Source organism: Anas acuta, chromosome 12 (genome assembly GCF_963932015.1).
Source record: "Anas acuta chromosome 12, bAnaAcu1.1, whole genome shotgun sequence".
Taxonomy (NCBI): Eukaryota; Metazoa; Chordata; class Aves; order Anseriformes; family Anatidae; genus Anas; species Anas acuta.
The window spans coordinates 10,850,616-10,874,860 of NC_088990.1; the positions used below are offsets into that span (position 1 = coordinate 10,850,616).

Sequence of the window (24,245 nt, forward strand, 5' to 3'; positions counted from 1 at the left end):
CTCGTGTCCTCTGTGGTTGGGTATCACCGTGACTAGTGGCCATGCTCACCACAAAGTGGATGATAGTCCAAAGGACGTTTGTATGACGGAAACACACAATCCCGCAGGGGCAGCCGAAGACCTCTGTTGTAATTGGCCTTAGGAGCTGGGAACACAGATACATCATTTCAGTGTTGGGTGGTATGAGGCAGGAACAAAAGCTGGCAGATGAAAGAAGCAAGCTCTTAACCACCACCAAGGCCTCTGAAGGAAGCAACTATGAGGTGTTTTGATGCTTCATGAGCAAGGAATGTTTCTGTTCCCGTGGGGCTCTGGGATGCAGCATAAAAGACCATGCTGCTGCAGGCTCTGCATCCACTTCTCTTCTCTCTCCCTTTCCCTGAGGAACGAGGTAAGCCTGCGCTCGCTCCAGCTCTCCCTGAGGGCCCCATTGCTGTCATGCTGGCGACTCCGTTTGGTCCTTGGGCTGCCTCAGATTGGCACTGCAATACAGATGGTTCGGGCCCGTGACTTTTCTCCCTTTTGAAGGGGTGGATTTGGAGAGCTGGGGACTGTGGGGACCTCTCTAGCAGAGGGAGAATAATGAGGCTCAGCTGCAGGGATGTCTCTCTGCAAGAATTAAGTGCCTGAAAAGAGATGGACCCTTACCAAATAGCCCGGTGCATCCTGCCCAATCTTCAGTGCAGACATTTCTGTTTTGGAGATGACAAAGGCTGACCTTGGGGTGTGTGTCCCCTCCCTGCTACTCTGTGTTTCAGCTTCGCCTCCCTCGACGAGAGATGTCTTGCTGCAGACCCTGTGTCCCATCCTCCTGCGGTGCCTCTGGCCCAACCCCACTTGCCAGCAGCTGCAGTGAGCCGTGTGTCGCCCGGTGCGCTGACTCAACGGTTGCCATCCAGCCCTCTCCGGTCGTGGTGACCCTGCCGGGCCCCATCCTCACCTCCTTCCCTCAGAGCACCGCCGTGGGATCCTCTCTGTCAGCTGCTGTTGGCAGCTCCCTCAGCAGTGGGGGGGTTCCCATCTCTTCTGGGGGCTCCCTTGGTCTGGGGGGGTCAGGGCTGTGTCTGCCTTCCCCACTCTGCCGCTTCAAATGCTGAAGCACATGGATCATCCCATTTGGGGCAGACATCCCTGAGATGGATGGGCCGTTCTCTCTGCCTCCCTGAACCCTGCAAACGATCTTCTTGGTCTCTGTACTGCTCCACTGCCTTTCCTCGTTCTCATTAAAGACCTTGTGCAGCACAGCTGGAGACTCGTGGTGGTCTGTTCTCTTCCTGCCTCCATTAGCTCCTCACTGCTCAAGGAAAGCATTGCACAGTAACCCTCTACTACAGATCTGAGAGTGGTCAAAATGGCAATGTACCGTTCTTGGATGTTGTGGAGTCTTTGGAGATGACCAAGTTGCCACGGGCCATGGGTTTCAACAGTCTCCTCTACCCGAGCACGTGACAGGTTTCCATAAGCAAGAGCCTGCGGGCAGTGGGGCCCAGGGTAGGAGGAGGGGCACCGATACCGGTGCTCTGGGGCTGGTAACACAGGGCAGGGAGGAAGGCAAGAACTTGGAAGATTGGAATAAAAGTCAGAGAAGAGGTCCCACTGAGATTTGAACTCAGATCGCTGGATTCAGAGTCCAGAGTGCTCACCATTACACCATGGGACCTCCTGGACACCTGCTGTGGCCCTGCCCTGAGCAAGGCATGGGGCATAGCACGAGGTTCAACAAAACAAAGAGCTGCCACGATGACACAACACGCAACACACCTTCCTATGTGTTGCACAACGTGCAATGCCTTCTTCCTCTCATGGCACTCAGGTGCCCTCTCTCCTGACATCCTAACTCTTTCCACTGGAAACACAGCAGGCAAAACCTGCCCTCTCCCATGCCTGCCAGTCATTCCCCACGCTTGGTGCGCTGCCACGGCTATATGGACTTCCCCGACCTCATTCCACAGCAACTAGCATAAACAGGTGCATAACAGAAAGGTGGAAATTTCTTAGAGAAATGAGTCTCCATCATGGTGATCACAGGATGGACGTGAGGTTGGAGCCCTCCTACCGCAGACACGTACGCATGGCTTCTGTTCCATGCTGTACTTCTGTGGACGGGGAAGGACAGGGACAGGTCGGGGATCTGGATTCAAAGGAATGTGCCTGGAAAGGCGTCAGAGTGGTATCTCCAGAGAGCAGAGTGTGTACCTCACTTCCTTCTTTCCAGGAACTTTGTTGCATCCACTTCCAGTTATATTCAGAACGTCTCCAAAATGACCGAGTCTCAGTGTAGTATGGCAGTGGCTCTGCACGCAGCCTGGGGACACAGGGATGCCGAGATGCGCAGTCCTGGCTACGATTGTGCAAAAGAGCATTTCAAAGGCGACCTCAGAGGAAAGAACACTGTGCTTCGAACACTGGCGTTGTACACACCAGCATACTCTCTGAAGCTCAAGAAACACCATTTTTAGCAGCCAGCTCTGCAGAGATGCCGAATACAGAGCAGGATGAAGAGAGCAAATTCAGTCAAGTTGGTGTGACTTCAGACAGCCAGACAGGCCTTTGAGCCTTAAAGGACAGCCATCCATCTGCTGCAGCACTAAACTGCTTCAGCACTTCGGTCATGGGGGTGCCCTGGGAGAGGAATCCAGCAGCACCATGCCCCTAAGCATGTTGCATTCAAATGTCAGGACAGAAACTGGGTGGTTTTGGAGCCCGACACACGGCTGCTGCTGCTGCCTGGCTGAAGAAAAGCTGGTGTGCGTTGGCCGGGAATCGAACCCGGGTCAACTGCTTGGAAGGCAGCTATGCTCACCACTATACCACCAACGCATCTGGCTGCATGCCTCCCTGAGGCTCCTGCAGCTCACCACCTCAGGGGCCTCCTCCTTCCAGCCACCTGCCCACACGGGCAGGCATGGGAGAGGGCAGGTTTTGCCTGCTGTGTTTCCAGTGGAAAGAGTTAGGCTGTGGTGTGTCTGCTGCTGCACAGCAGCCTGCGCTGCTCAGGGGCCCTTTTGGAGTGCTGACTGGCAAGAAAGCAAAGGGGAAGGGTGCAGAGCCGAGGGAGTGCAACAGCCATACCAGCCCCAGCCATGGCATGAGAGAGGAGCGAACGAACGGCAGCAGAGGCACAAAAGCTTGGCACAGGAGCCTGCAAGTAAAGGCTGTAGCAGAGGATGGTTTCGATCCATCGACCTCTGGGTTATGGGCCCAGCACGCTTCCGCTGCGCCACTCTGCTCTCCCCCAGACCTGCTGCCCCCACCTCGCCCAGCCCTGCCTGCGGTGCCCTGAGCCAAACCCGCAGCAATGGGGCACCTGCCTGCCTGCTTTGCAGGCTCCCACCACCTGCTCTCCACACAGCTCACCAGGGCCGCCACCATGCCCGCAAATCACGCTGCCCCGTGATGCGGCTGCGCCCCCTCACAGACAGCGCCCTGCCCCTGCCTGTGCTGCGCTCCCCTGAGAGAGGGACTTAAGAGAAGCTGAGCAATCACTGGGCCTCTTCAGCCCGGAGAAGAGGAGGCTGAGGGGGGACCTCATCGTGGTCTACAACTTCCTCGCGAGGGGGAGCAGAGAGGCAGGTGACCTATTGTCCGTAAACACCAGTGATAGGACCCGCAGGAACGGTCTTAAGCTGAGGCAGGCAGGGGAAGTTTAGGCTGGACATCAGGAAGAGGTTCTTCACTGCGAGGGTGCTTGCACACTGGAACAGGCTGCCCAGGGAAGTAGTCACTGCACCAAGCCTGTCTGAATTTAAGAAGCGATTGGACTGTGCACTTAGTAACATGGTCTAAACGTCTGGATAGACCTGTGCGGTGCCAGGAGATGGACTTGATGATCCTTATGGGTCCCTTCCAACTCGGGACATTCTATGATTCGAGGGCACTGATGGCATTAAACTACTTAGTGCTACTTAGTGTCTTTGCTAACTATGGTGCATTGTGCAAATTAACTAAAGCAAGAAGCCTTGGGTCCCTTACCAAGGTCAGTCTCCTGAGAAGAGGGTGAGCCTATCTTAAGAAGCTACTAGAAGCTGGTCCGGTGGATGGACAAGAGCCACGGAGCAACCGAGTCTGCACAAAGACAAGAGGTAGCTAGCGGTGACGAGGAAGAGTCACCAACCTTCATCCCCTCGACCCCCGACGACCACCATCAGGATACACTGCACAAGCACAGATGGAAGGAATTTATGGAAATGACTCATTGGAACTAATTTTAATATGAAGCGGGGACAGCTTATGAATATGTATAGGCGTATTGTGAAACTTCATGTATATGTAAACCCTTTACTGCATATAACCAAGGCAAGTTGCCGTGTCAGGTGCACACGACTTCGGTGGGACTACCCCGCATGCTGCCCAGCGCTGAATAAACATAGCTACTTTACAGTCTTACTGACTGGAGCCCGTTCTCCGCAAGTCACCCCCACAGAGCAGGGCTCCTCCGACCGCCTGACGCAGCCCAGCCCTCGCTGCTCCCTGACAGCTGCAGGGCTGTGCCCAACACCGGGCTGGGGCCTGCCAGGCACACACGGAAAGCCCTCTGCCCCAGCCCTGAAGCAAGGCCTGACCCTTGCAGCTCTGCTGTTGGGTGGTGGCTCCCAGCCTCCAAGGGCAGGGCAGGGCAGGGCAGGGCAGGGCAGAGCAGGGCAGGGCCATCCACCCAGCCTGCCTGAGGGCCAGCCTTAGCTGCTGCCAGCCCTCCCGGGAAGGTGCTGGGCAGGCTCTGCAGGTAGACGCTGTCATGGGAGACAAGGGCTGAGGTGTCCATGCTCAGGCCTGTATGTTTCTGCCTTTGCCTACTGCTTCTCCGGCCCGTCCACGTGCCCTGGCACACAGCAGACAGACATACAAAAAACAAACAAACAAACAAAAAAAAAGGACACAGATGGCTGGGCATGCAGATAGGAGGTCAAAGAGTGCTGCTGGAGACTGCCTGCCTTCTGCAGTGCGTATAGCTCAGGGCAGAGCCTTTGAGCTGACCCTTCAAGCTTTGCTGATCTGTGACCGTCAGTGGGACAACTGCAGGGGACAATCCAGGTACCTGCATTTGGAAATTTGGGAAAGACCCCTGGGAAAGGTTGTTGCTGTGTGTGCAAAGGCTGGGGAGAGAGAGGGTCAGCTGTTAGGACCCCATGGCCTTTAGGCAAGATCCACGAGGATCCACTGCTCTCAGAGCTAGGAGGTGTCTTCCCTTCAGGGTGAGGCCACTCTGCTCACAGAAGGACTTCTTCTACAGCCCCTGGACATCAGTGGCCCTTTCTGTGGCTCTTTCTGTGTCCACTTCTTGCCTGCCCGGTAAATGGCATCAGCATTACTTGCCCATCCAGGCACTTTTGGGGCAGAGGCGAGGACAAGTACTCAAAGTGAGCAAGGGGAGCTGCTGTGTTCCCTGGCAAGGCCCTGTGCAGCTGGAGGAACACGGCTGTGCCTGGGCCCCTGGGGGCCTGCATCCCGTGGCAGCTGCACGGTCGCTGCAGGCAGACCAAAAGGGGACTGCATGCCGTAGTTGGCAGGATTCGAACCTGCGCGGGGAAACCCCAATGGATTTCTAGTCCATCGCCTTCACCACTCGGCCACAACTACCTGCTCCGGCCAGCTCTGATGGCATCATCAAGTGCTCTGGGCAATGACCACCAGCTCCCTGCCACTCTCAACGACAGGCTGCACCCAAAGCCGCTGCACAAGGGACCTGCACCAGCAGCCCAAATTGCCACCTGCTGACACGCTTCCTGGCCCCTTGACTGCTCAAAGCCCACGGATAAGGACGCACCTTCCTGCACCTTGGCCTCACACTGCCACACGGCATATCCTGACACACAGAATCGTATCTGCTCACCTGCCATCTCAGCTGCTTCCATGGAAAAAGCGTGGAGACAACCTGTGTGGAGACAGACCCTGACAGCGGAAGCTGTGGGATGGGATATTAGCCATGGGATGCAGTCTTTCCCAAACTGATCCAATGTGACCTTCCAACAGAACGCAGTTCTTCAAGAACCACTCCAACATGCTCCTTACAACAGGGTACAGCCCTTCAGCAACAGACTCTCCCAGATTGGGTCCCCCACAGGCTGCAGCTCCCACCAGACACCCTGCTCCACCAGGAGCTCCTCTCCAGGGATTGCCGTTCTGGCCCAGAGTCTGCTCCTCTGATGGCTAACAATGGTCTGCAATGTCCTTTGGGCCGTATCTACCTGCTCCACCATGGTCCGCTACACAGGCTGCAGGGGGACAGCCTGTTCCACCGCAAAGCCGCAAGAAAGAAGAAAGAAAGACTTGAATCCTCAAGTCTAAGATAGTGTTTCTTTCTCCTCTTCTGCTGCATGGGCTGCAAATGAGCCTCATCCCTGTGACACTGGATCTCAGTCATTGCTCAGCACTCGGCCCATATCCTCTCACTTCTCGCTGACTCTCCAAGCCTTTTCCTGTGCACTGACACCATGAGACTGTCACAGCCTTCCCCTCAGGGCTTTATGTCATAGAGCCCTCTGTAGCCAGCTGGCTGGGGCCCACGTAGGGCAGAAGGAAGCACCCTTGCTCGGCCAATGAACAGGCCATGAAACAGCCCTGTTGGCCGAGTGGTTGGTTCTGCATTTCCACAGGCTCTGGAGGGAATGCAGGGAGTCAGGGGAAGAGTACACTTTTGCCTTGAGCCCCTTGGCAACACGTTGAATGTGCAAAGCCATCACTTGCTGGCACCTCCTTTGGTTGCCGCTGTGCAGGATTGCCTCAGCCTTAGGGAGAAGCGTTAGCAGTGTGCTGCCCCTGTGCCAGGGACTCTTGGGTTCGAGTCCCACTCCCGAGCAGCTTCTTTCCTCTGCCCTTTGCCCAACTCCAGGGGAGTACACTCAGACCAAGCCTGTCCTCCTGTACATGCTCCTCTGAGGACTGTGCTGTTGGGCTTCCACACCTAAGGTGTCCCACCTCCTGGGGTAGGGCCTCATCTCAGGAAATGCCCTCATGCCTTTGATTCCCTGGGAAAATTCCTAAGTAGGGCCTGGGATCAAATATTGTCCTTGTGCTTCTTGGTTTGTTGTTTTTTTTTTGGGTGGTGTTGGTTATACACAGGAGATGGGGCTGTTGTTTGAAGAGCTTTTGTGAGCTTTTTTTGTTCTTTCATCTGGGTGTGAAAGCCCACAGCTAATTCTAGGTTTGATCTCCATGAGACACGGGGTCTGAACATGCTCATTGGCACCACAGAGAACATGAGGGCTCTGTATGTGCATTGAACGCCATCTGCCCTAATTTTCCTTGCTTACCAGTGACTAGAAAAGTCTCCTGTGCAGCAGTGCTGAAAGGATGAGGGGAAGTGTGTCCCGGCACAGAGTTTCCTGCCAATCCTGGACGGAGGCTTCATGCTTAATTCCAGTATTTATTTCCTCTCCATCTCCAGACCCTGAGATCTGCTCAACACTGCTGGCATCCTCTCTGCCACTTCCTTCCTGGTTGCCAGCTTATTTGCCGGGAAAGTCAGCTTGGAGATCCCCCGGCTGGCAGAGGGGTCCAGCATGCCAGCCCCTTCTCAGGTGAAAGTGTTCCTCTTTGGTGGATTCCTGCCTCTTACCTTATAAAAGCAGCCATCAGCTGAACCAGTCAGCAGGGGAAATTAAGGTACCAATGAAGTGCATCTAGGGCCTGGACTCACCTGAGAACGCCTTGAGGTGGGCAAGGTCTAGAAAGGGTGATGAATCCCACCTGAGAAACCTCATCTAGGTGAGCCTGCAGTGCACAGGGGGTTGGAGTGGTTCACCTCCAAAGGTAATTTCCAGTCCAACACAAGTAATGCAGACTCTGGACCAGCCACACAAAGGCAATGCCTTGGGAGGCAGCAGCACGGGAATGCATAAAAGGAAGTGTTATTTCTGGAAGGGTACAAAGCCCCTTGGAAACACCCTTGGTGAGGAAAGCAGCACGTAGGTAGGAGTCAAGCTAAGAGCTCTGCTATTCCTGGCGTGCCTGAGGCCAAAAAGCCATGTCCACTGCTGTCCACAGCTGGGTGACTCATGTTTGCCTGCAGCTCAGGGATTTTCCCAGCTCTTCCACATCAGGATGACTGTCGGTTGTGCTGGGAGGCAGATCCCAGTCACTTTATACGTGGAAATGCATGGAAGGGCCTACTCCATCCCTGGTCCAGGAGAAAATGAAATCAGGTTAAGGCTCTATGCCGCAAGCCTCACGTCAAAAGGAGGCCAGGCAGACCTCTGGCCAGTGCGACAAATGTGTTCAGCGAACCAGGTCTTGATCGTCTTTTGCTGTCTTGATCGTCTACCTGACCTTACTCAATGGTCTCCTGCATATCTGTGATAAACCACAGGGAGAAATGTCTCACAGAATTAGCTCCAGTCTCAGCACTGAATGCCCTTGCGTGGTGACTTCTCGTGTCCTCTGTGGTTGGGTATCACCGTGACTAGTGGCCATGCTCACCACAAAGTGGATGATAGTCCAAAGGACGTTTGTATGACGGAAACACACAATCCCACACAGGCAGCCGAAGACCTCTGTTGTAATTGGCCTTAGGAGCTGGGAACACAGATACATCATTTCAGTGTTGGGTGGTATGAGGCAGGAACAAAAGCTGGCAGATGAAAGAAGCAAGCTCTTAACCACCACCAAGGCATCTGAAGGAAGCAACTATGAGGTGTTTTGATGCTTCATGAGCAAGGAATGTTTCTGTTCCCGTGGGGCTCTGGGATGCAGCATAAAAGACCATGCTGCTGCAGGCTCTGCATCCACTTCTCTTCTCTCTCCCTTTCCCTGAGGAACGAGGTAAGCCTGCGCTCGCTCCAGCTCTCCCTGAGGGCCCCATTGCTGTCATGCTGGCGACTCCGTTTGGTCCTTGGGCTGCCTCAGATTGGCACTGCAATACAGATGGTTCGGGCCCGTGACTTTTCTCCCTTTTGAAGGGGTGGATTTGGAGAGCTGGGGACTGTGGGGACCTCTCTAGCAGAGGGAGAATAATGGGGCTCAACTGCAGGGATGTCTCTCTGCAAGAATTAAGTGCCTGAAAAGAGATGGACCCTTACCAAATAGCCCGGTGCATCCTGCCCAATCTTCAGTGCAGCCATTTCTGTTTTGGAGATGACAAAGGCTGACTTTGGGGTGTGTGTCCCCTCCCTGCTACTCTGTGTTTCAGCTTCGCCTCCCTCGACGAGAGATGTCTTGCTGCAGACCCTGTGTCCCATCCTCCTGCGGTGCCTCTGGCCCAACCCCACTTGCCAGCAGCTGCAGTGAGCCGTGTGTCGCCCGGTGCGCTGACTCAACGGTGTTCATTGAGGCCTCTCCGGTCGTGGTGACCCTGCCGGGCCCCATCCTCACCTCCTTCCCTCAGAGCACCGCCGTGGGATCCTCTCTGTCAGCTGCTGTTGGCAGCTCCCTCAGCAGTGGGGGGGTTCCCATCTCTTCTGGGGGCTCCCTTGGTCTGGGGGGGTCAGGGCTGTGTCTGCCTTCCCCACTCTGCCGCTTCAAATGCTGAAGCACATGGATCATCCCATTTGGGGCAGACATCCCTGAGATGGATGGGCCGTTCTCTCTGCCTCCCTGAACCCTGCAAACTTTCTTCTTGGTCTCTGTACTGCTCCACTGCATTTTCTCGTTCTCATTAAAGACCTTGTGCAGCACAGCTGGAGACTCGTGGTGGTCTGTTCTCTTCCTGCCTCCATTAGCTCCTCACTGCTCAAGGAAAGCATTGCACAGTAACCCTCTACTACAGATCTGAAAGTGGTCAAAATGGCAATGTACCGTTCTTGGATGTTGTGGAGTCTTTGGAGATGACCAAGTTGCCACGGGCCATGGGTTTCAACAGTCTCCTCTACCCGAGCACGTGACAGGTTTCCATAAGCAAGAGCCTGCGGGCAGTGGGGCCCAGGGTAGGAGGAGGGGCACCGATACCGGTGCTCTGGGGCTGGTAACACAGGGCAGGGAGGAAGGCAAGAACTTGGAAGATTGGAATAAAAGTCAGAGAAGAGGTCCCACTGAGATTTGAACTCAGATCGCTGGATTCAGAGTCCAGAGTGCTCACCATTACACCATGGGACCTCCTGGACACCTGCTGTGACCCTGCCCTGAGCAAGGCATGGGGCATAGCACGAGGTTCAACAAAACAAAGAGCTGCCACGATGACACAACACGCAACACACCTTCCTATGTGTTGCACAACGTGCAATGCCTTCTTCCTCTCATGGCACTCAGGTGCCCTCTCTCCTGACATCCTAACTCTTTCCACTGGAAACACAGCAGGCAAAACCTGCCCTCTCCCATGCCTGCCAGTCATTCCCCACGCTTGGTGCGCTGCCACGGCTATATGGACTTCCCCGACCTCATTCCACAGCACCTAGCATAAACAGGTGCATAACAGAAAGGTGGAAATTTCTTAGAGAAATGAGTCTCCATCCTGGTGATCGCAGGATGGACGTGAGGTTGGAGCCCTCCTACCGCAGACACGTACGCATGGCTTCTGTTCCATGCTGTACTTCTGTGGACGGGGAAGGACAGGGACAGGTCGGGGATCTGGGTTCAAAGGAATGTGCCTGGAAAGGTGGCAGAGTAGTGTCTCCAGAGAGCAGAGTGTGTACCTCACTTCCTTCTTCCCAGGAACTTTGTTGCATCCACTTCCAGTTATATTCAGAACGTCTCCAAAATGACCGAGTCTCAGTGTAGTATGGCAGTGGCTCTGCACGCAGCCTGGGGACACAGGGATGCCGAGATGCGCAGTCCTGGCTACGATTGTGCAAAAGAGCATTTCAAAGGCGACCTCAGAGGAAAGAACACTGTGCTTCGAACACTGGCGTTGTACACACCAGCATACTCTCTGAAGCTCAAGAAACACCATTTTTAGCAGCCAACTCTGCAGAGATGCCGAATACAGAGGAGGATGAAGAGAGCAAATTCAGTCAAGTTGGTGTGACTTCAGACAGCCAGACAGGCCTTTGAGCCTTAAAGGACAGCCATCCATCTGCTGCAGCACTAAACTGCTTCAGCACTTCGGTCATGGGGGTGCCCTGGGAGAGGAATCCAGCAGCACCATGCCCCTAAGCATGTTGCATTCAAATGTCAGGACAGAAACTGGGTGGTTTTGGAGCCCGACACACGGCTGCTGCTGCTGCCTGGCTGAAGAAAAGCTGGTGTGCGTTGGCCGGGAATCGAACCCGGGTCAACTGCTTGGAAGGCAGCTATGCTCACCACTATACCACCAACGCATCTGGCTGCATGCCTCCCTGAGGCTCCTGCAGCTCACCACCTCAGGGGCCTCCTCCTTCCAGCCACCTGCCCACACGGGCAGGCATGGGAGAGGGCAGGTTTTGCCTGCTGTGTTTCCAGTGGAAAGAGTTAGGCTGTGGTGTGTCTGCTGCTGCACAGCAGCCTGCGCTGCTCAGGGGCCCTTTTGGAGTGCTGACTGGCAAGAAAGCAAAGGGGAAGGGTGCAGAGCCGAGGGAGTGCAACAGCCATACCAGCCCCAACCATGGCATGAGAGAGGAGCGAACGAACGGCAGCAGAGGCACAAAAGCTTGGCACAGGAGCCTGCAAGTAAAGGCTGTAGCAGAGGATGGTTTCGATCCATCGACCTCTGGGTTATGGGCCCAGCACGCTTCCGCTGCGCCACTCTGCTCTCCCCCAGACCTGCTGCCCCCACCTCGCCCAGCCCTGCCTGCGGTGCCCTGAGCCAAACCCGCAGCAATGGGGCACCTGCCTGCCTGCTTTGCAGGCTCCCACCACCTGCTCTCCACACAGCTCACCAGGGCCGCCACCATGCCCGCAAATCACGCTGCCCCGTGATGCGGCTGCGCCCCCTCACAGACAGCGCCCTGCCCCTGCCTGTGCTGCGCTCCCCCGCAGAGCAGGGCTCCTCCGACTGCCTGTCGCAGCCCAGCCCTCGCTGCTGCCTGACCGCTGCAGGGCTCTGCCCACCGCCGGGCTGAGGCCTGACAGGCACACAGGGAAGGCCGTCTGCCCCAGCCCTGAAGCGCAGGGAAAGTCTGTTGTGGGGGCTGAGAGGGCCATGCTCCGGCCTGCATGTTTCTGCCTCTGCCTGCTGCTTCCCTGGCCTGTCTACACGCCCCGGCACACAGCATGCAGGCACACGAGATAAAGGTCAAACACAACACACAGGGCTGGGCACAGAAGGAGTGCTGCTGGAGTCTGCCTGCCTTCTGCACTGGGTATAGCTCAGGGCAGAGCCTTTGAGCTGTCCCTTAGCCCTTTGCGGCTCTGTGACCGTAAGTGGGACAACTGCAGGGGACAAGGCAGGTACCAGCCTGGGCCTGTCACACACTCTCCTTCTCGGGGCACTCTCCTTGTGATAATACCTCAGGGTATTATCCCTTGTCTTATCCCTTCCCGCTTCCGCAAACACAGCCAGGCTACCAGCATCAGCCCCTCTTCCGCCCAGGGCCTTTGCTGCCAGAGCAGCTGGCCATGGGACCAAAAGAAGGCCTCTCTGAAGCCTCCTGCTCTTTTCTAGCACACGGGTCAGCACCTGAGACAGACGGGAGTAGTCTGATGGATGCCAAAGATCCCACCACACGTCCTTTTGCATTTGCTGTTCCTCCTCAGAGGAGAAGCACACAGGATATTCCGCACTCCTCAGCATCTCAGCTTTACACCAAATTTGGGAAAGACCCCTGGGAAAGGTTGTTGCTGTGTGTGCAAAGGCTGGGGAGAGAGAGGGTCAGCTGTTAGGACCCCATGGCCTTTAGGCAAGATCCACGAGGATCCACTGCTCTCAGAGCTAGGAGGTGTCTTCCCTTCAGGGTGAGGCCACTCTGCTCACAGAAGGACTTCTTCTACAGCCCCTGGACATCAGTGGCCCTTTCTGTGGCTCTTTCTGTGTCCACTTCTTGCCTGCCCGGTAAATGGCATCAGCATTACTTGCCCATCCAGGCACTTTTGGGCGGAGGCAAGGACAAGTACTCAAAGTGAGCAAGGGGAGCTGCTGTGTTCCCTGGCAAGGCCCTGTGCAGCTGGAGGAACACGGCTGTGCCTGGGCCCCTGGGGGCCTGCATCCCGTGGCAGCTGCACGGTCGCTGCAGGCAGACCAAAAGGGGACTGCATGCCGTAGTTGGCAGGATTCGAACCTGCGCGGGGAAACCCCAATGGATTTCTAGTCCATCGCCTTCACCACTCGGCCACAACTACCTGCTCCGGCCAGCTCTGATGGCATCATCAAGTGCTCTGGGCAATGACCACCAGCTCCCTGCCACTCTCAACGACAGGCTGCACCCAAAGCCGCTGCACAAGGGACCTGCACCAGCAGCCCAAATTGCCACCTGCTGACACGTGTCCTGGCCCCTTGACTGCTCAAAGCCCACGGATAAGGACGCACCTTCCTGCACCTTGGCCTCACACTGCCACACGGCATATCCTGACACACAGAATCGTATCTGCTCACCTGCCATCTCAGCTGCTTCCATGGAAAAAGCGTGGAGACAACCTGTGTGGAGACAGACCCTGACAGCGGAAGCTGTGGGATGGGATATTAGCCATGGGATGCAATCTTTCCCAAACTGATCCAATGTGACCTTCCAACAGAACGCAGTTCTTCAAGAACCACTCCAACATGCTCCTTACAACAGGGTACAGCCCTTCAGCAACAGACTCTCCCAGATTGGGTCCCCCACAGGCTGCAGCTCCCACCAGACACCCTGCTCCACCAGGAGCTCCTCTCCAGGGATTGCCGTTCTGGCCCAGAGTCTGCTCCTCTGATGGCTAACAATGGTCTGCAATGTCCTTCGGGCCGTATCTACCTGCTCCACCATGGTCCGCTACACAGGCTGCAGGGGGACAGCCTGCTCCTCCACTGTCCTCAACGCGAGCCACAGGGCAACTTCTTCTCCAGACCTTGAGCATCTCCTTCCATTCCTTCTTCATTGAAATTTGTGTCTGCAGGGTTGCTACTTTCTACTTTTCCTCACACCTCTCTCCCAGATGCTGTTGCACAGTGTTTTTCTTTCCCCCCCCCTTTCTTATATATGCTATAAAAAAGGCACAACTAACATTGCGTATTGGCTCAGCTTTGGACAGTCGTGGGTCCCTTTCTGAGATGTCTGAAACTGGCTATGCAGCAGCAATATTGGGAAGATGGTGTTGGATTGTCAGTGTAGAGGGGGTGGTGTTTCTCTGCCATGAACTGTCACACACTTTAGGAGTCAGTCCAACATCGTGTCACAGCATCAGGAGTCAACCCGACATTCCAGAAAAGTTTTCAAGCGGCAAGGCCAACAGAGTTGTGCTCTCCTGCTTCTTCTGCATGGGCTGCAAATGAGCCTCATCCCTGTGACACTGGATCTCAGTCATTGCTCAGCACTCGGCCCATATCCTCTCACTTCTTGCTGACTCTCCAAGCCTTTTCCTGTGCACTGACACCATGAGACTGTCACAGCCTTCCCCTCAGGGCTTTATGTCATAGAGCCCTCTGTAGCCAGCTGGCTGGGGCCCACGTAGGGCAGAAGGAAGCACCCTTGCTCCGCCAATGAACAGGCCATGAAACAGCACTGTTGGCCGAGTGGTTGGTTCTGCATTTCCACAGGCTCTGGAGGGAATGCAGGGAGTCAGGGGAAGAGTACACTTTTGCCTTGAGCCCTTTGGCAGCACGTTGAATGTGCAAAGCCATCACTTGCTGGCACTTCCTTTGGTTGCCGCTGTGCAGGATTGCCTCAGCCTTAGGGAGAAGCGTTAGCAGTGTGCTGCCCCTGTGCCAGGGACTCTTGGGTTCGAGTCCCACTCCCGAGCAGCTTCTTTCCTCTGCCCTTTGCCCAACTCCAGGGGAGTACACTCAGGCCAAGCCTGTCCTCCTGTACATGCTCCTCTGAGGACTGTGCTGTTGGGCTTCCACACCTAAGGTGTCCCACCTCCTGGGGTAGGGCCTCATCTCAGGAAATGCCCTCATGCCTTTGATTCCCTGGGAAAATTCCTAAGTAGGGCCTGGGATCAAATATTGTCCTTGTGCTTCTTGGTTTGTTGGTTTTTTTTGGGTGGTGTTGGTTATACACAGGAGATGGGGCTGTTGTTTGAAGAGCTTTTGTGAGCTTTTTTTGTTCTTTCATCTGGGTGTGAAAGCCCACAGCTAATTCTAGGTTTGATCTCCATGAGACACGGGGTCTGAACATGCTCATTGGCACCACAGAGAACATGAGGGCTCTGTACGTGCATTGAACGCCATCTGCCCTAATTTTCCTTGCTCACCAGTGACTAGAAAAGTCTCCTGTGCAGCAGTGCTGAAAGGATGAGGGGAAGTGTGTCCCAGCACAGAGTTTCCTGCCAATCCTGGACGGAGGCTTCATGCTTAATTCCAGTATTTATTTCCTCTCCATCTCCAGACCCTGAGATCTGCTCAACACTGCTGGCATCCTCTCTGCCACTTCCTTCCTGGTATGCCAGCCGGGAAAGTCAGCTTGGAGATCCCCCGGCTGGCAGAGGGGTCCAGCATGCCAGCCCCTTCTCAGGTGAAAGTGTTCCTCTTTGGTGGATTCCTGCCTCTTACCTTATAAAAGCAGCCATCAGCTGAACCAGTCAGCAGGGGAAATTAAGGTACCAATGAAGTGCATCTAGGGCCTGGACTCACCTGAGAACGCCTTGAGGTGGGCAAGGTCTAGAAAGGGTGATGAGTCCCACCTGAGAAACCTCATCTCGGTGAGCCTGCAGTGCAGAGGGGGTTGGAGTGGCTCACCTCCAAAGGTAATTTCCAGTCCAACACAAGTAATGCAGACTCTGGACCAGCCACACAAAGGCAATGCCTTGGGAGGCAGCAGCACGGGAATGCATAAAAGCAAGTGTTATTTCTGGAAGGGTACAAAGCCCCTTGGAAACACCCTTGGTGAGGAAAGCAGAACGTTGGGAGGAGCTCTGTAATTTCTGGCACATTAGAGGCTGAAAAGCCATGTCCACTGCTGTCCACAGCTGGGTGACTCATGTTTGCCTGCAGCTCAGGGATTTTCCCAGCTCTTCCACATCAGGATGACTGTCGGTTGTGCTGGGAGGCAGATCCCAGTCACTTTATACGTGGAAATGCATGGAAGGGCCTACTCCATCCCTGGTCCAGAACAAAGACAATTCCGGTTTAGGCTCCTTGCCGCAAGCCTCGCCTCAAATGCAGGCCAGGCAGACCTCTGGCCAGTGGGACAAATGTGTTGAGGAAACCAGGTCAATTGGAGAGTGCGTCAGCTTCAGGGAAGGACGCGGGCATCTTGCATTGCGTTCCTATGCCTTGACCTGCTGCATTTCTGTGAAGGCACAGAGAAAGGTCTCACTGCTTCAGAGAGATGACTTGAGAGAGAACTGCATTGGCCTCAGGTGTACCCTTCCTCCATTTGACTCTGCTTTCATTGAACTTTGTCTTTGGGCTCTGTCAGAGCATGACGAGTGTCAGCAATGACCTTGTCCTCTCCTCTCCATTCAGGATGCTTCCTCTACTTCAGAACACTCCATCCTTACTGAAACGTCTTGGAAACATGGCCCATGTCTCCTCCACGTGTGCTGTCTTGATCTTCTACCTTCCCTTAGTCCAAAGTCTCCTGCATATCTGTGACAAACCACAGGGAGAAATGTCTCACAGAATTAGCTCGAATCTCGGCACTGAATGCACTTGTGTGGTGACACCTCGTGTCCTCTGTAGCTGAGTATCACCATGACTGGTGGCCATGCTCACCACAAAGTGGATGATACTCCAAAGGACGTTTGTATGACGGAAACACACAATCCCGCAGAGGCAGCCGAAGACCTCTGTTGTAATTGGCCTTAGGAGCTAGGAACACAGATACATCATTTCAGTGTTGGGTGGTATGAGGCAGGAACAAAAGCTGGCAGATGAAAGAAGCAAGCTCTTAACCACCACCAAGGCCTCTGAAGGAAGCAACTATGAGGTGTTTTGATGCTTCATGAGCAAGGAATGTTTCTGTTCCCGTGGGGCTCTGGGATGCAGTATAAAAGACCATGCTGCTGCAGGCTCTGCATCCACTTCTCTTCTCTCTCCCTTTCCCTGAGGAACGAGGTAAGTAAGCCTGCGCTCACTCCAGCTCTCCCTGAGGGCCCCATTGCTGTCATGCTGGCGACTCCGTTTGGTCCTTGGGCTGCCTCAGATTGGCACTGCAATACAGATGGTTCTGGCCTGTGACTTTTCTCCCTTTTGAAGGGGTGGATTTGGAGAGCTGGGGACTGTGGGGACCTCTCTAGCAGAGGGAGATTGATGGGGCTCAGCTGCAGGGATATCTCTCTGCAAGAATTAAGTGCCTGAAAAGAGATGGACCCTTACCAAATAGCCCGGTGCATCCTGCCCAATCTTCAGTGCAGCCATTTCTGTTTTGGAGATGACAAAGGCTGACTTTGGGGTGTGTGTCCCCTCCCTGCTACTCTGTGTTTCAGCTTCGCCTCCCTCGACGAGAGATGTCTTGCTGCAGACCCTGTGTCCCATCCTCCTGCGGTGCCTCTGGCCCAACCCCACTTGCCAGCAGCTGCAGCGAGCCGTGTGTCGCCCGGTGCGCTGACTCAACGGTTGCCATCCAGCCCTCACCGGTCGTGGTGACCCTGCCGGGCCCCATCCTCACCTCCTTCCCTCAGAGCACCGCCGTGGGATCCTCTCTGTCAGCTGCTGTTGGCAGCTCCCTCAGCAGTGGGGGGGTTCCCATCTCTTCTGGGGGCTCCCTTGGTCTGGGGGGGTCAGGGCTGTGTCTGCCTTCCCCACTCTGCCGCTTCAACTGCTGAAGTGCGTGGATCATCCCATCTGGGGCAGACATCCCTGAGATGGATGGGCCGTTCTCTCTGCCTCCCTGAACCCTGCAAACTTTCTTCTTGGTCTCTATACTGCTCCACTGCCTTTCCTCGTTCTCATTAAAGACCTTGTGCAGCACAGCTGGAGACTCGTGGTGGTCTGTTCTCTTCCTGCCTCCATTAGCTCCTCACTGCTCAAGGAAAGCATTGCACAGTAACCCTCTACTATGGATCTGAGAGTGGTCAAAATGGCAATGTACCGTTCTTGGATGTTGTGGAGTCTTTGGAGATGACCAAGTTGCCACGGGCCATGGGTTTCAACAGTCTCCTCTACCCGAGCACGTGACAGGTTTCCATAAGCAAGAGCCTGCGGGCAGTGGGGCCCAGGGTAGGAGGAGGGGCACCGATACCGGTGCTCTGGGGCTGGTAACACAGGGCAGGGAGGAAGGCAAGAACTTGGAAGATTGGAATAAAAGTCAGAGAAGAGGTCCCACTGAGATTTGAACTCAGATCGCTGGATTCAGAGTCCAGAGTGCTCACCATTACACCATGGGACCTCCTGGACACCTGCTGTGGCCCTGCCCTGAGCAAGGCATGGGGCATAGCACGAGGTTCAACAAAACAAAGAGCTGCCACGATGACACAACACGCAACACACCTTCCTATGTGTTGCACAACGTGCAATGCCTTCTTCCTCTCATGGCACTCAGGTGCCCTCTCTCCTGACATCCTAACTCTTTCCACTGGAAACACAGCAGGCAAAACCTGCCCTCTCCCATGCCTGCCAGTCATTCCCCACGCTTGGTGCGCTGCCACGGCTATATGGACTTCCCTGACCTCATTCCACAGCACCTAGCATAAACAGGTGCATAACAGAAAGGTGGAAATTTCTTAGAGAAGTGAGTCTCCATCCTGGTGATCGCAGGATGGACGTGAGGTTGGAGCCCTCCTACTGAAGGGAATTGATCACACAACTCCAGGCTGGTGTGCAGCTGAAGCATTTATTGAGTATACATTCTTACATTTATACCCTTAGCATCTTTACACGTGCTGGTTATGCTACCAGGGAAGCACGCTCGTTGGTGGCTATAGTAGTGTTCATGCGACTATCACGTTCTTATTCTGCTCATTGATTTATTGTCATGCGGACCTCTCGTGCTGGTTGTCTTCTCAACTCCTCAATTGTTACTTCTTCTTTGACCTTGTGCTACTTGTCTTGTACCTTATCTTGCATTTTTCTACTAGATACTTTATTTCTGTGTCTAGCAGATTCCACAGGCTTCCAAAATGAGCTCCTATATCCTACCGCTGACACGTACACATGGCTTCTACTCTTTGCTGTAATCTTGTGGATGGGGAAGGACAGGGACAGGTCGGGGATCTGGATTCAAAGGAATGTGCCTGGAAAGGTGGCAGAGTAGTGTCTCCAGAGAGCGGAGTGTGTACCTCACTTCCTTCTTCCCAGGAACTTTGTTGCATCCACTTCCAGTTATATTCAGAACGTCTCCAAAATGACCGAGTCTCAGTGTAGTATGGCAGTGGCTCTGCACGCAGCCTGGGGACACAGGGATGCCGAGATGCGCAGTCCTGGCTACGATTGTGCAAAAGAGCATTTCAAAGCCAACCTCAGAGGAAAGAACGCTGTGCTCCAAACACTGGCGTTGTACACACCAGCATAGTCTCTGAAGCTGAGGAAACCCCACCTTAGATCATCCAGCACCACAGAGATGCCACATATAGAGGAGGACGAAGAGAGCAAATACACTCGAGTTGGTGTGACTTGAGAACACCCAGACAGGCCTATGAGTCTTTGAGACATAAAGGACAGCCATCCACCTGCTGCAGCACCAAACTGCTTCAGCAGTTCTCAGCACCCTCGTCATGGGGCTGCTCGTCCCTGGGAGAGAAACCACGCAGCACCATGCTCTGGGGAGGCGGTTGGAGTGGCTCACATCCAAAGGTCCTTTCAAGTCTAAGTCTCACAAGTCATATGAGCCATGGACCAGCCGCACAAAGGTAGTTCCCTGAAGGTCAGCAGCTCCAGAATGTGCAAAAGCAAACGTTGTTTCAGGAATGGTAGAAAGACCCTTGGAAATGCCTTTGGTGAAGAAAGAAGCACTTGGGTGGAATGGGGTAGGAGCTCTCCTGTTCCTGGCATGACTGAGGCCAGGACACCAAGTCTACTCTGTCTGCAGCTTGGTGACTCATGTTTGCCTGCAGTTCTGGGATTTTCCCAGCTCTTCCTCGTCAGGATGACTGCCAGGTGCGCTGGGAGGCTGATTTGCCCTCATGCCATGAGCCTGTCCTCAAAAGCAGCCCAGCCAGACCTCTGGCCAATGGGATGAAGCTGCTGAGCAGCACACGGACATTTGATTGTGGGTCACTTATAGGGAAGAATGTGGGCATCGCTTTGATCACACTGCTTCAAAAACAAAACTAAACACAACAACAACCAAGAACATACCCCAGAAGACAAAACAAGCAAATGCTGTGCGGAAGCAAAGAGAGAGAAAACAATTATACACTACTTCCCATCGGGAAGTTCTGTTGGGCCACATCTTGGGAAGCGGGGTCTCAAAATGCATAGTGGTCGCGTGGGTGGACAGATGTGTTCCTAATGTGAGCACCGCCTTCTCCTTTCCTGCCCAGCTTTTCTTGCCGAGTCTGACATCATATGGTAGGGAATATCCCTTTGGTCACTTCAGATCGGCTGTTCTGCCAAGGCCGCCTCCCCAGCTCTTGCCGACCCCCTGCCTACTGGCCTTAGGGTGGATTGGAGAGAGTTCTGATGGCATGGAAGCACTGCTCAGCAATCGACAAAACACTGGTGCCATATCAGTGCTGTTCTAGCTACAAGTGCAGAGCACAACGCTATATGGGCTGCTGTGGGGAAAGTTAACTCCTGCACAGCCAGACACCTTACACACGCACATCTCTAGCTCATCTTGTTTATTCCCCATCCTGCGTGCATCAGAATTCTGGTCCTCTAACAGAAGCACCCCATATTTTCCAGAAAGGATATGTGCGATGACTTCATAATGCTGCCTTGTAGGCACTTCCTTCCCTATTTGCAAGTGCTCAAAGTGCCTTAAGCCCCAGCTGGGTGATTTTCCTATCCCTCCCTCTCACATCGTGATCCCTTCCTGTCACATCACCATGGGCAAAGAGAGAAGCAGTGCTCACAAGCTGCCACAAGAAAATCGCCAGCTGTCCTTTGGAGAAAACAGGTCACAGTAGGCATGGTGGAGCCCTGGAAGAGCTACCAAGAGCCTGCGACCTGAGGGGGATGCAGTGCTCAGATGGCAACCAGATAATCACAGAATCACAGAATCACATAATTTCTAGGTTGGATGAGACCTCAAGATCATCGAGTCCAACCTCCAACCTAACACTAACAGTCCCCACTAAACCATATCCCTAAGCTCTACATCTAAACGTCTTTTGAAGACTTCCAGGGATGGGGACTCCACCACCTCCCTGGGCAGCCTGTTCCAGTGCTTAACAACCCTTTCAGTAAAGAAGTTCTTCCTAAGATCCAACCTACAACTCCCCTGGCGCAACTTTAGCCCATTCCCCCTCGTCCTGTCACCAGGCACGTGGGAGAACAGGCCAACCCCCACCTCACTACAACCTCCTTTAAGGTATCTGTAGAGAGCGATAAGGTCGCCCCTGAGCCTCCTCTTCTCCAGGCTGAACAAGCCCAGCTCCCTCAGCCGCTCCTCGCAGGACTTGTTCTCCAGGCCCCTCTCCAGCTTCGTCGCCCTTCTTTGGACCCGCTCAAGCACCTCGATGTCCTTCTTGTAGCGAGGGGCCCAAAACTGAACACAGTACTCGAGGTGCGGCCTCACCAGAGCCGAGTACAGGGGGACGATCACCTCCCTAGCCCTGCTGGTCACACTGTTTCTGATACAAGCCAGGATGCCGTTGGCCTTCTTGGCCACCTGAGCACACTGCTGTCTCATATTCAGCCGACTGTCCACCATCACTCCCAGGTCCTTCTCTGCCTGGCAGCTCTCCAACCACTCATCTCCCAGCCTGTAGCTCTGCTTGGGGTTATTGCGCCCCAGGTGCAGGACCCGGCACTTGGCCTTGTTAAACTTCATGCAGTTGACCTCAGCCCATCGGTGCAGCCTATCCAGATCCTCCTGCAGAGCCTTCCTACCCTCGAGCAGATCGACACACGCACCTAACTTGGTGTCATCTGCAAACTTACTGAGGGTGCACTCAATGCCCTCATCCAGATCATTGATGAAGATGTTAAAGAGGACCGGCCCCAGCACCGAGCCCTGGGGGACGCCACATAAGGCCCAGAAACCCCTGAGATAAATGGGATATTTGGCCAGCTGACGCCGGAACTTCAGCCAAAAGGATTTCCAGAGGGTCCTTCAGACCCTGAGTACTCTGGCGTGTACTGTATCAGATGGGCCCCAGAGCAGCCACACAAAGGGAATGCCTTGGGAGGCAGCAGCACAAGAATGCGTAAAAGCACCTGGTGTTTCAGGAAGGGTACAGAGCCCCTTGGAAACTCCCTTGGTGAGGAAAGCAGCACGTAGGTAGGAGTGAAGCTAAGAGCTCTGCTATTCCTGGCACGCCTGAGGCCGAAAAGCCATGGCCACTGCTGTCCACAGCTGGGTGACTCATGTTTGCCTGCAGCTCAGGGATTTTCCCAGCTCTTCCACATCAGGATGACTGTCAGGTGTGATGGGAGGCAGATCCCCAGTCACTTTATACGTGGAAATGCATGGAAGGGGCTGCTCCATCCCTGGTCCAGGAGAAAATGAATTCAGGTTAAGGCTCCTTGCCGCAAGCCTCAACCCAAAAGCAGGCCAGGCAGACGTCTGGCCAGTGGGACAAATGTGTTGAGGAAACCAGGTCAATTGCAGAGTGCGTCTAGTTCAGGAAAGGACGCGGGCATCTCTTGCATAGCGTTCCTATGCCTTGACCTGCTGCATTTCTGTGAAGGCACAGAGAAAGGTCTCACTGCTTCAGAGAGATGACTTGAGAGAGAACTGCATTGGCCTCAGGTGTACCCTTCCTCCATTTGACTCTGCTTTCATTGAACTTTGTCTTTGGGCTCTGTCAGAGCATGACGAGTGTCAGCAATGACCTTGTCCTCTCCTCTCCATTCAGGATGCTTCCTCTACTTCAGAACACTCCATCCTTACTGAAACGTCTTGGAAACATGGCCCATGTCTCCTCCACGTGTTCTGTCTTGATCATCTTGACCTGCCCTTAGTCCAAGGTCTCCTGCATATCTGTGACAAACCACAGGGAGAAATGTCTCACAGAATTAGCTCAAGTCTCAGCACTGAATGCCCTTGTGTGGTGACACCTTGTGACCTCTGTTGTAATTGGTCTTAGGAGCTGGGAACACAGATACATCATTTCAGTGTTGGGTGGTATGAGGCAGGAACAAAATCTGGCAGATGAAAGAAGCAAGCTCTTAACCACCACCAAGGCATCTGAAGGAAGCAACTATGAGGTGTTTTGATGCTTCATGAGCAAGGAATGTTTCTGTTCCCGTGGGGCTCTGGGATGCAGCATAAAAGACCATGCTGCTGCAGGCTCTGCATCCACTTCTCTTCTCTCTCCTTTTCCTTAAGGAACGAGGTAAGCCTGCGCTCGCTCCAGCTCTCCTTGAGGGCCCCATTGCTGTCACGCTGGCGACTCCATTTGGTACTTGGGCTGCCTCAGATTGGCACTGCAATACAGATGGTTCGGGCCCGTGACTTTTCTCCCTTTTGAAGGGGTGGATTTGGAGAGCTGGGGACTGTGGGGACCTCTCTAGCAGAGGGAGATTGATGGGGCTCAGCTGCAGGGATATCTCTCTGCAAGAATTAAGTGCCTGAAAAGAGATGGACCCTTACCAAATAGCCCGGTGCATCCTGCCCAATCTTCAGTGCAGCCATTTCTGTTTTGGAGATGACAAAGGCTGACCTTGGGGTGTGTGTCCCCTCCCTGCTACTCTGTGTTTCAGCTTCGCCTCCCTCGACGAGAGATGTCTTGCTTCAGACCCTGTGTCCCATCCTCCTGCGGTGCCTCTGGCCCAACCCCACTTGCCAGCAGCTGCAGTGAGCCGTGTGTCGCCCGGTGCGCTGACTCGACGGTGTTCATTGAGGCCTCTCCGGTCGTGGTGACCCTGCCGGGCCCCATCCTCTCCTCCTTCCCTCAGAGCACCGCCGTGGGATCCTCTCTGTCAGCTGCTGTTGGCAGCTCCCTCAGCAGTGGGGGGGTTCCCATCTCTTCTGGAGGCTCCCTTGGTCTGGGGGGGTCAGGGCTGTGTCTGCCTTCCCCACTCTGCCGCTTCAACTGCTGAAGCACATGGATCATCCCATCTGGGACAGACATCCCTGAGATGGATGGGCCGTTCTCTCTGCCTCCCTGAACCCTGCAAACTTTCTTCTTGGTCTCTGTACTGCTCCACTGCATTTTCTCGTTCTCATTAAAGACCTTGTGCAGCACAGCTGGAGACTCGTGGTGGTCTGTTCTCTTCCTGCCTCCATTAGCTCCTCACTCCACAAGGAAAGCATTGCAAGGAAAGCTGGCCTGTTTCTACT

At 54.4% G+C, this 24,245-nt stretch overlaps 2 long non-coding RNA genes and 9 other non-coding genes across 11 annotated transcripts; 2 read left to right on the top strand and 9 right to left on the bottom strand.

Moving 5' to 3' along the window:
* Positions 1–200: 200 nt before the first annotated feature.
* On the top strand, positions 201–1,244 carry LOC137863322 (uncharacterized). Its single transcript, XR_011100867.1, has 2 exons — positions 201–391; positions 759–1,244. It is a non-coding gene; the product is annotated as an uncharacterized lncRNA (long non-coding RNA).
* A 344-nt stretch (positions 1,245–1,588) lies between these two features.
* Positions 1,589–1,660, bottom strand: TRNAQ-CUG (transfer RNA glutamine (anticodon CUG)). Its single transcript has one exon. It is a non-coding gene; the product is annotated as a tRNA-Gln (tRNA).
* Positions 1,661–2,748: 1,088 nt separating this feature from the next.
* On the bottom strand, positions 2,749–2,820 carry TRNAG-UCC (transfer RNA glycine (anticodon UCC)). The gene has a single exon. It is a non-coding gene; the product is annotated as a tRNA-Gly (tRNA).
* Positions 2,821–3,158: 338 nt separating this feature from the next.
* On the bottom strand, positions 3,159–3,230 carry TRNAM-CAU (transfer RNA methionine (anticodon CAU)). The gene has a single exon. It is a non-coding gene; the product is annotated as a tRNA-Met (tRNA).
* A 2,265-nt stretch (positions 3,231–5,495) lies between these two features.
* Positions 5,496–5,577, bottom strand: TRNAS-AGA (transfer RNA serine (anticodon AGA)). The gene has a single exon. It is a non-coding gene; the product is annotated as a tRNA-Ser (tRNA).
* A 3,042-nt stretch (positions 5,578–8,619) lies between these two features.
* LOC137863255 (uncharacterized) lies at positions 8,620–9,610 on the top strand. The gene is made up of 2 exons (XR_011100780.1): positions 8,620–8,757; positions 9,125–9,610. It is a non-coding gene; the product is annotated as an uncharacterized lncRNA (long non-coding RNA).
* A 344-nt stretch (positions 9,611–9,954) lies between these two features.
* TRNAQ-CUG (transfer RNA glutamine (anticodon CUG)) lies at positions 9,955–10,026 on the bottom strand. The gene has a single exon. It is a non-coding gene; the product is annotated as a tRNA-Gln (tRNA).
* Positions 10,027–11,114: 1,088 nt separating this feature from the next.
* On the bottom strand, positions 11,115–11,186 carry TRNAG-UCC (transfer RNA glycine (anticodon UCC)). Its single transcript has one exon. It is a non-coding gene; the product is annotated as a tRNA-Gly (tRNA).
* A 338-nt stretch (positions 11,187–11,524) lies between these two features.
* Positions 11,525–11,596, bottom strand: TRNAM-CAU (transfer RNA methionine (anticodon CAU)). The gene has a single exon. It is a non-coding gene; the product is annotated as a tRNA-Met (tRNA).
* A 1,444-nt stretch (positions 11,597–13,040) lies between these two features.
* TRNAS-AGA (transfer RNA serine (anticodon AGA)) lies at positions 13,041–13,122 on the bottom strand. Its single transcript has one exon. It is a non-coding gene; the product is annotated as a tRNA-Ser (tRNA).
* Positions 13,123–18,173: 5,051 nt separating this feature from the next.
* Positions 18,174–18,245, bottom strand: TRNAQ-CUG (transfer RNA glutamine (anticodon CUG)). The gene has a single exon. It is a non-coding gene; the product is annotated as a tRNA-Gln (tRNA).
* Positions 18,246–24,245: the final 6,000 nt, after the last annotated feature.